The following is an 11,335-nucleotide window of genomic DNA, read 5'->3' on the forward strand; positions in this document are numbered from 1 at the left end:
CATTCCCCCATTGAGAAATGGTCAAAGGATATGAATAGGCAGTTTTCAGAAGAAGAAATTAAAGATATCTATAACCATATGAAAAATGCTCTAAATCTCTACTGATTAGAGAAATGCAAATCAAAACAGCTAAGTACCATATCTCTCCTGTCATATTGGCTAACATGACAAAACAGGAAAATGATAAATCCTGGAGAAAATATGGGAAAATTGGAACATTGTTACATTATTGGTGGAGTTGTGAACTGATCCAGCCATTCTGGAAAGCAATTTAGAACTATGCCCAAAGGGCAATAAAAATTTGCATACCCTTTTGACCCAGCAATATCTCTCCTAGGGCTATATTCCATAGAGATCACACAAATAGGAAATGGACCAATATGTACAAAAATAATTATAGCAGCTCTTTTTGTGGTGGCAAAGAATTGGAAATCAAGGGGATGCCCATCAATTGGGGAATGGCTAAACAAATTGTGGTATATGAATGTAATGGAATACAATTGTGGTATAAGAAATGAGGAGCAGATAGACTTCATTACAACCTGTAAAAACTTATATGAACTGATGCTGATTGAGGGAAGCAGAACCAGGAAATCACTATACATGATTACAGACACACAGTATCTGTAAGGACTAACTTTGATAGACTTGGCTCTTCTCATCAATACAAGGTTCAAAGACTGCTCCAAAAGATTCATGATAGAAAAAGCTATGCACATCCAGAGAAAGAATTATGGAGTCTGAATGCAGATTGAGGCAAACAATTTTCTCTCTTTTTTTTTCTTTATTGGCTTTGTTTCTTCTTTCTCATGATTCATCCCCTTGGTTATAATTCTTCTTTACAACTGGACTATTATGTAAATAAGTTCAATGTGAAGGTATTTGTAGAACCTACATTTGATTACATGCCATCTTTGGGGGAGGGGGGAGGAGAGGGAGGGAGAAAAAATTTGGCACCCCAAAATTTGTGGAACTGAGTGTTGTCAACTAAAAATAAAAAATAAATCTATTAAAAAATAAAGTCCTCCTTGAGCTCTTCCAGGAATACTTTCTGGGCTTGAGACCAGATCATATTCCCTTTTGAGGTTTCAGATGTGAGCATAGAGTCAATTCTGTCCTCTTCTGAATTTGTATTTTGATCTTCCCTGTCTCCATAGTAAGATTCTGTGGTCTTTTCTCTTATCTAGTTTGCTTCTTCATGGTGGTTTCCTTTTTCCTGTCTTTTAAAGTGGATCTCTGCTTCTTGGGTACAGGGGCCACTGTCCCAAGTTGCTTGTACTGGGAACTAGGGACGTGGTTACTGGCTTTGTGTGCTATGGCCTCTGGTTTTGTCAACTAGAAGCTATATAGTGCTGCAACTCCCCTGGTGCTGAGCTGGCACTGGCTGCTGGGTGCCAAGGATTGAGGCCCTGTAAAGTCTTTATGAGTTTCCCTTGGGTTACACTGAATCTTTCAGCAGGAGGTGTGGGAGAGGGATGATCTGGCTGCTGGAATTCTCCTCCTCCCCTATGGCTGTGCTATAGCACTGGTGGCCTCAGCTGTCATCTGTGTTGCCAATTCCCCTAGCTTTGGGAAGGCATACCTGGAGTCCTGGTGTTGGTGCTTGCTGCCTCCTCCCCCCCTAGAACTCAGGAACTCCCACTGGTCTGCTAAGGTGGGACTTGCCTCTCTTCCTGCACTGGTCTCCTTCTGCCACCACAAGAGAGAACCATATCCCTAGCTTCCTGAACTAAAAGACTGCTATGCCCCTACTTCTGGCTCTTCTATTCCAGAGTTTTTCCTGGGGCAGTATTCTCTGGGTTATTCAAAGTCAGCAAGGGAGGGATGAGAGCACCTACAGTCTACTCTGTCCTCATGGCTTCCAGAAGTTCAAGAAAGTGAGTTTCAAACCTTTAGGCTGTGGGCTGATAGCCCCAGGAATAGCTGTTGTTCCTGTTGTAGGCTCTGCACTTCTGTCTCATCTAGCTCCAGCAGACTCCAGTCTTGCACTGAGAGGCTTGGGGATCAGACTGCCACCACAGCCAACAATTCAGCCCACTGGGCCTACCCCCACTCAGGTATGGTCAGGTATAGTTCTGCGTGCATAGTGCACTCCTAGCCTAGTTCAACAGATCCTTCCTGTTGACTTCCCAGACTCTTCTGGGCTGGAAATCTGCCACACTCTGTCTCCTAGTGGATTCTACCTCTCTCAGATTTGTTCGGATTCACTTTTTAAGAGGTATCTGAAAGAATTTGTGAGTGAGCTTAAGTATGTCCCTGCTTTCACTCTGCCATCTTGGCTCTGCCTCTCTTAATGTGATTATTTCAATAAATGGAAAAGGACTAGGAATAAGTCCTGTGATCTCATTGATACAGGAAATTCCCAGAGGCAGGTAGGTGGTATAATGGAAAGTCTACTGGGCCTTGAGTCGAGATGAGTTTAAATCTAGCCTCAAACACTTACTACTTTTGTGGCCCTGGACAAGTCACTTAACTTCTGGTTTTCTTGACTGAAAATGGGAATAATAATAGCACCTCCCTCTGAAAGTTATTGGGAAAATTGAATGAGATATCTGTAAAGTAATCAGTATTTAATAAGTTCATGTTTTCTTCCTTCCAGATATAGAAACTCTCTTCAATGCAGGTCCTCACATTCTTTGCAATTTATAGCCTTAGATAGCTGCCTAGAACACTGAGAGGTTAAATAATTTGCCCAGGGTCATGAAATCAGTATTGTTGAAGGCAAAAATTGAACGTAGTCATTTTGGCTCCAAAGAAAGTCAGGCAATAGATACTGATAAAGTGCCTACTATGTGTAAGGCACTGTGCTAAGGAGTATTGATAAAATGAAAGGTAAAAGACAGGCCCTGCTTTCAAGGTGCTCATAATCTAATAGGGGAGACAAGATACAAACAACCATGTACAAACCAGCTACATTGTTTGGTCATTTCATTTGTATTTGACTCTTCATGACTCCATTTGGGGTTTTCTTGGCAAAGATACTGAAGTGGTTTGCCATTTTTTTCTCCAGCTCATTTTACAGATGATAAAAATGAGGCAAATAAGGTTAAGTGACTTGCCCAGGGTCACATAGCTAGCAAGTCTCTGAGGCCATATTTGAACTCACAAAGATGCATTTTCCTCACTCCAGGCCTGGCACTCTATCCTCTGTGCCACCTAGCTGCCCACAAACTAGTTATAAACAGTATTAGAAGTGATTAAACCAGAGCCAGTTCTCTATTCAGTACTCTATGGATGCTTCTAAACTGAAAAAAAAACTTTTTTAAAGAGATCTAGAACAAAGATATTCAAAAAATAGTTTAAAAATTTTAAAAATCAACTTTCTAACTTAAGTCTTGGTCTACTTCTCTTTTTATCGATGATGAATGTTCATGGAATGTTAATGACACTTAACATAGTGCCAGGCACATAGTAGATGTTAAATAGATCCTAATTCCCTTTCCTAGAGAGTTCTGTTCACAAATTTAGTTGTATTCATGATTGCACATGTATAACCTATATAAGATTGCTTGATATCTTGAGGAGGGGGACGGGAATGGAGGGAGGATGAAAAATTTGGAAATCAAAAACTTACAAAAATGAATGTTGAAAACTACCTTTACATGTAAATGGAAAAAAATACTATTAAGTGAAAAAAAAAGAAAACTGTTCCTATCCACTGACCATGTGTCATTTGGGGAATAGCTCCTTTCTGATAAATTTGAATCTTTTTCTTATATATTTTAGAAATTAAACCTATCATAGAAATGTAGTGCAAATATTTTTTTCTTATTTATCTGTTCCTCTTCTCATTTTTCTCACTAATTTTTGTGTAAAAATTTCTTAATTACATAAAAAACCAAATTTTGTTTTATTTGCTTTTGATAGGCCATGACTAATGAGAAATTGTGATGGATTAAGATCTCTTTGGGTACCAAGACTCCGCTGCTCCTCCTTTTCTTCAGACTTTACATAAGGAGCCTTCTCTGATTCCCAGAAAGTTACCTGAAGCTTCTCATAAGAATTGGCTGGCATCTTTCTGCCTGTAGTTCTTCACCACGTTTTTCCTAGTCTTGACCTTCGTGAAAGTTGTGAAAACAGAGGTCCACCTCCTAACTCTCTCCTATGGTTCCTCACTGATCTGTCCATGATTATGTCTAATAAGAATAAGTTCTAGGATGAAAAAGGAGTTGTCGCTGTGGTTCCTATATTCCTTGCATACAGTTCTCTACTGTCACACCAGCAAGATTTTAAAAGAATCATTTCTATCTTGAGGAAGAGGGATCTAACCATTCAACTCCTTTGTTTAACCTTAGGAGTCCCTGGGGTCTCAGTGCCCCTAAAGAGTCTCTTGGATAACCTCATTCTGAAGAAAGGGTTCAGGCAGGGCCAACCACCCTACAATCAGAATTTGTTTCAACTGGTGATATTTTTAATACAGATATTCTTTGGTATCTCCCTGTTCCTGCCTATGAACATTTTTAAGGTGTAAATAAAAATGAATTTCTAAGATTCTGTAAGGTTGCCATTTCCAAAGAAATCATCATATCCTTGAAGAAGATATGAATTGATGCTCAGTAGAAGAGAACTGAGGATGTGGAATGAAGGAAAGGTTTAATCAAGTCAATTTATATTTGAAGTAAAGAATACAGTTCTATATACCTGAAATTTTTTTTTAAATTTTCTACATTTTTCCATACAAAACTGGGATTCAAGACTATGTGGTAGATCTCAGACACAGAGAGCCATTGGCAGTTTGTTATAAGGTCACTTACTAAAAGGAGACTAAATGAGTAGGGAAAGAAATCAGCATTTATTAAGTGACTGCTATATGCCAGCCACTGTGCTAAGTACATTGTAAATATTATCCTATTTGTTCCTGATGAAAAGCCTATGAGGTAGGTGCTATTATCCTCATTTTATAGTTGAGGAAATTGAGTAAGTGACTTACTCAGAGTCACACAGCTAGGAACTGTCCGAGGCCAGGTTTGACCTCAGGTTTTCCTGACTCCAGGCCCATCTATCCACTATACAACCTAGCTGCCCAAAAGCAACTTAGCATTTAGGGTTTAAGCAGAGTTTCTGAGCCCAAAACAGACTGAGATTTCTGATAGACTCCTGTCCTTAGAGAGCAAGAAAAGGTTAAAAATAACTCAAAAAAGAAGGGGACAAAAAGAATAATGATATCAAAAAAAGCAGAACAGAAAAAAGTGTCAATGAAGCATTTTAAAGTATGTACAGAAGAGAGTCAAAGAAGATACAGACAAGAAGTATAGTTTTGGTACTAGCATCTTTAATTTGGTGTACACTTAGATTAAAAACAAGTTATTTATAGTAGATTCATGGTTTCATATGCAAGAGAGAGGGAAGCAGACATGATTATATCTGTACCTATATCTATACATGCATACACATATGTAAGCTTAAATTGTTTAATAATTAAAAATGTTAATCCAATCATTTAACATTGCATATTTGCAAGTTGTAAATGATGACACTGTTTTGTCCATGTAGGTTATGTGTGGCCACGTAGGACTATCTAGATGTGGCTCGCAGGGAGGCCAGAATAGGTAACTCTAGAATCTACTCTCCCTACCATTCTCCAAAGGAGACTTTTATTCCTACCAGGAGGAGAAACAGGAGGCTGGGACCAGAGGTTGGCTTTCTGCTTTCCTGAGAAAGAGTAAGAAATGGGGCAAAATTATATCTATCTGTTCCCTTAAATATTGTTGGTCTAAGGGAAATAATTTTTAGATTCAAACCTTACCCTTTATCAATATCCCTCACTGGGGAAGTAATATCCCAAGATAAATTTTTTCAAGGCTTGACTCCTTTCCCACCAGATGCTCATTCCACAATGAACAAAAACAGAAAATAACAGATAAACCTATTTATCCAAGTCAGTAGCAAAACAGAAATCAGATAAACCACACATAGGAGAGTGTAACATGAAATACAGAGTAAATGAGCTTTCCTGTTTAAGAGCAAGATACCTTAGATCAACTAAGAGAGAGAGAGAGAGTCTGTGATCTCACCCAAAGGGAAACTCCTCAAAGTCTTTAGTAAAGTAAAATGGACATTAGGACACAATAAATATTACCAACTCCTCTACATTTTAGCTTCTTGTCAAAGTCTTTCTCTCTCTTCAAGAACCTTAAAAGAAATTGGAACCATGTATCTTCTCTCTCAAAGCCAGATGCTAGAAAACAAGATGTTGCTTCTCTCTACCTCTCTCCAACTCCATCTCTCACAGAAGTATGGGATGTTGAATATAAATCTCCACCAATGAACAGAGGCCCATGCAAATGGGCTTTGTATATTATTATATATTATTCTACTGATAATTAATAGGCACATCATACTATGTAAATTGATATTTTAAAATATATTATTGTTCTTCAATCATGTCCAACTTTTCATGACCCAATTTGGAGTTTTCTTGGCAACGACACTGGTGTGGTTTGCCATTTCCTTCTCTAACTTGCTTTACAGATGAGGAAACTGAGGCAAAGAGGTTTAAGTGCTTGCCAAGAGTCACCCCCCCCAGTAGATGTCTGAGGCCAGATTTGAGTGTAATAAGATGAATCTTTTTGACTCTGGACCTGGTACTTTACCCATTGTGCAACCCAAGTGTCTCTAAATATATTATAAATGCTTTAAAAATAAACAAATGTGTAAATAAATAATCTTAAAACCAGTAGGCTATATAGCTGTTCTGACTGACCGGCTATTCTGAGTTCTATTAGCTTGGCTGCTAGGGTAAGGAATTATCCCTTTGGAGAGAAAATGCCAATTATAGCCAAGGCTTTGAGAACTAACAGACTTTCCTTATGATATAAAGAAAGCCAACCTACTACAAGTTTTTGCCTATTGTTATGACTAGATATATGAAGGGCCTTGACTTTCAAAAAAGTTATAGCCCAAGCCTCTGGGTTTAACCTAAAAGAAAGATGTCTGAGCCCCCTTTTCCTCATGTGGGGAAGAGGTAGCATATCAGCTAAGAACTCAAGGTCATTCTAGAATCTAGAAGTTAATTACGCAAGACAAGCACAGGATAATCCCTATGTTTCTAGCAAAGAATGCAAATCATCAAAGACCAATGGGGAATTGGCCCAAAGGAAATAGTGTAGTAACAACATTAGAAACATTGATGGTTCTGTTACATTGGATGTGTCAGTTACCCCTCCAGATATGTGTCCTTGTCTCTCATGCTTCCTAGATGGATTTCTGCCTTGGCCAATTTTATTCAATATGTCTATTCTTCCATGTATCTCCCTGATCAAAAAGTTCCCTAAACATAGGTCTTCTTTGCATATTTCTTAGGTGTTTCTACTCTTCCCAATGACGGTCTATAGTCCAGGGGTGGGGAACCTGCAGCTTCAAGGCCACTTGGGTACAGACTTTTGACTGAGTACAAATTTTACAGAACAGATCCTCTTATTAAAGGGATATGTTCTGTGAAGTTTCAGTCAAAGGATTAAGTCAAAGAGCCACACTTGAGGACCTAGAGGTCCATATGTGGCCTCAAGGCTGCAGGTTCCCCACCCCTGGCACATTTCTGGAAAAGTGTGCCCTGAGTTTATGGGGAACATGTGCTGTTGTAACTTCTTAATATGCTATTTCATTAAATGCCTTTGCTTTGAATTGCCCCCTCTGGCTCATGGACTATGGTTTTTAGCTGGAGGAAACATAGAATTTCTGGGGAGGGTGAGCCAAGATGGCGGAGAAAAGCCAGGAAGTTGCCTCAGCTCTCCTCAGTTTCCCCTCAGAAACAATGCTAAATCAAGCCTCTAAATGGATTATGGAGTGACAGAACCTACAAAAAGATGGAGTGAAACAACTCTCTAGCTTAAGATAACTTAGAAGAACTTCAGAAAATTCTGTCTCTCTTGAGCAAAAGAGGAGCACAGCCCAGTGCAGGCAGTGTCTAGGTAAGCCAGCAAGCGGCTCAGCCATAGCAGGGACCAGTAACCAAGACCCCTTGGCACATTCTCAGCAGGCCAGTGGTATAACAGGCCAGCTGTGAGTCCTCCAGCCACAGCACAGAAGACAAACTGCCAAATCCAGAACCCTTGCACAATAGGCACAAATGGGCCATGCCACTCTTGCACAGTGGGCAAGTTGCCAGCACTTCAGGCCCCATCAAATAAAGCCTGTGACCTGTCCCCCCAACATGATAAGCTTGGTACAATGTCCCCTGTGCCCCAAGAGCAGAACTCAACTTTAAAAGTCACAAAATAGGCCAAAAAATGAGCAAAAAAGTAGAAAAGAGCCCTGACTGTAGAAAGCTACTATGGTGACAGGGAAGCTCAACCAGTCAGAAGAAGACAGCAATGTCAAAATGCCTACATGTGAAAATAATCCACTGGAAAAAAACAACTCCTTTAAAAGTACAACTGGACAAATGGCAATGAAGGTGAAAAAAAAGCCAAATGAAGAAAACAATTCCTTAAATATTAGAGTTGGGCAAGTCAAAAGTAATTACTCTATACGCATCAAGAATAAGTCAAACAAAATCAAAAGGATGAAAAAATAGAAGAAAACATAAAATTCCTCATTGGAAAAACAAGTGACCTGGAAAATAGGTCCAGGAGAATCTATTTATTACATCTTCATATGCCAAGCTTTTAAGTTTGGAAATTGTCTTTAGAAGATTGAAGTAAGTCTGACATATTTGGTATATTTGTGGTTTTTTTTTAAGTTAGCATGGTTTCATTTTGTTGTACTGTTTCTTACTCTTGCATTCTCAAATGATGAGGTCCCTGTACAATATGTAGCTGTGTGTGTGTGTGTGTGTGTGTGTATATATATATATATATATATATATATATATATATATATATATATATATATATACAGATAGATAGATAGAGACCAGTGATGTAGAGAAATAGGAGCTTAAGTTGTAAGAATATACTAATAGTATTAGTGGGTCACATAGACCACAGCCTAAGCCCCTATTTCTATATGGAGCATTATAAACTTGGGAAGTCAGCTACAGGATGAACCAGAGTACCTCATTTCCTTCTCCCTTTATTTTCTTTATTTTTATCCTTCATTCTTTCAACCAATTGTAAATTTCAAAAAAAAAAAAAATCCTATCCAATCGATTTGGGAATGGATGCAAAAGGTGATACCTTGTTCCCTCACCAAAAAAAAGTTGGAAAGGCCAAAGCAAAATACATAAATGGGAAGAAATTATCATAAACGTCATAATCTATGTGAGGAGCTAAGAGTTCTCCCAAGTCTAAAAAGAGAGTGCTAGGAGATTCCATTTCTGGGTGTTGCTTTCTCTATCAACCTGCGTTCTAGCTATTGTGAAATCTAAACTACACTAAAGACTGCAGTAGGCCTTATAGATCATATCCCCAAATGGAAGTGCTTGAGGACCTCTCTCATTAGTCATGTCCTTGTATACAGGTAGGTTAGGGTCCTGATTTTCTCTAGTATAAAACTCTGGGTTTTAAAAAAGTGATGACTGAGCCTACTTTTCCACATATGAGAAAGAAGTAAAACATGAATTACCGGATGTTTGCTGAAGCCAGAAACTGGGGGTAGCAACATAAAACAAAGAAAGATGAAGCAATTCGTTCAAAGTCAAAAGGAGGCATGTGGTAGAGGTATAATTCAGAGTCAGCTCTTCTGATTCCAAATCTAGATCTTTCCATGTCAATACAGCAAAAAGGAGCTCTCAAAGGGCCCTGTGGAAAGGGTGGACAGGGAAATATTTTAATAGGGGTAAGACTAGGACTGAGTTTAAAATGGGGAGAGTAAGGCCAACATTGAATTGCCTTTGTTTCTGATGCCCCCAGTTATTCCTCCATTGTTCCTGGGGGTCCCATGTCAAGTGGGTCTCCAGGCCATGCAGCGTGTCCAGGGCTTAGGATGAAAAAGATAGAGTACTAAGACTTCATTGGAATAAAATTTTGAGTTCATTGACTGGTTCTTGGTGATAAATCTCAAAAGCATGAGAGGCAGAGCTGCTACAGACTGCTTATTCTCCCCTTTGCAAAGAAGAAAAAGAAGGGTATATTATGCTTTATCTAGTTTCCCAAGAGCTGAGAAAGAACCCTTTGGACCCATCCCCCACATATATTTATGATCTAAGGACCTAGTAAGATCTAATCCATAAGATCCACAAGATCAGTTGTACATAGACAATCACCATATTTTTCAAACCAAAAATTGAGATACAAGGTCTTACAGGGTTTTTTTTTTTACACATGTCCCTCAAACTGAGAAAATGATGTGGTCTATTACTTCATGCAGCAAAGTATAGTCTTGGGATTTGTGACTAAAAGCACTACCTCCTAATGTGGCACCTAATGCACCATATGTGTCTATACTATATATGGAACTATATATGTATATAATACAAATAAATTTTCATAAGTGATTGTAATGTTTCTTTAGCCTATGATTCTCTACCTCTTTTGCTTCTCAGTCATTTGGAACTGAAAAATGTGTTTGCTGCAGTACTTACTGACGTATCATTCAGTTATTATTTGCCAAAATATTGTCACCTCTATGGAATTTTGGTGGTTTCAGTGGAAATGGAATGGTATCCATAAAATCAACACTGTCCCAGAAAATCCAGCATTACTGTAATGATGATACAAAAAAAGAGTTTATGGTCTTCAAAGGGGGAAATCCTTTCAACCCTCTAATTAAACTGTCACTATGTCCCGACTTTTTCTGAATCCATTTCCTCTGACCGAAGCTGTGGTTTAATGGTGCCTCACAAATCAACCATGGTCCAGTGAAATTCTGGGGTAATCTTTGTCTCCCTAGTGCGAGGATTTTTAATCATTTTGTGTGTCATAGATCCCTTTAGCAGTCTGAAGAAGCCTATGTAACCCTTCCTATGGTTCTAAATGCATAAACTAAAACATAAAGGTTACAAAGGAAGTATCAAAATATTATATTGAAGTAGAAACATCAAATTATTTTCAATAATTAGAAGTTCACACATTCCAGGTTGGATCTACTGCTCTAGAACTAAGCAGAGTCTAGCACACGGCAGACTTTCAAAAACTGTTGGATGAACGAATAATGTAACCCTCCCTTCTTTCAAATTTCCCTATCATTGTAAAAAGAACCACTATTCTCCCAGTCTACCAGGCTCCCAACTTAGGTATCATCCCCAACTCTGTACTCTCTCTCACACCCCCATACTCAATTTGTTACTAAGACTTGTGGAGTTCACCTTTGTAACCTCTCTCTCCTATGCCTCTTTCTCTCCTCTGACACTGCTACCACCACCCTAGTACAGGCCCTCATCTACCCACAACTTAATTATGGCAATGGCCTGCTCATTTGTCTGCTTGCCACAAACCTCTCCCCTCTCACATCAATC

The sequence above is a fragment of the Trichosurus vulpecula genome, chromosome 2 (genome assembly GCF_011100635.1).
Source record: "Trichosurus vulpecula isolate mTriVul1 chromosome 2, mTriVul1.pri, whole genome shotgun sequence".
NCBI classification, from domain to species: Eukaryota; Metazoa; Chordata; class Mammalia; order Diprotodontia; family Phalangeridae; genus Trichosurus; species Trichosurus vulpecula.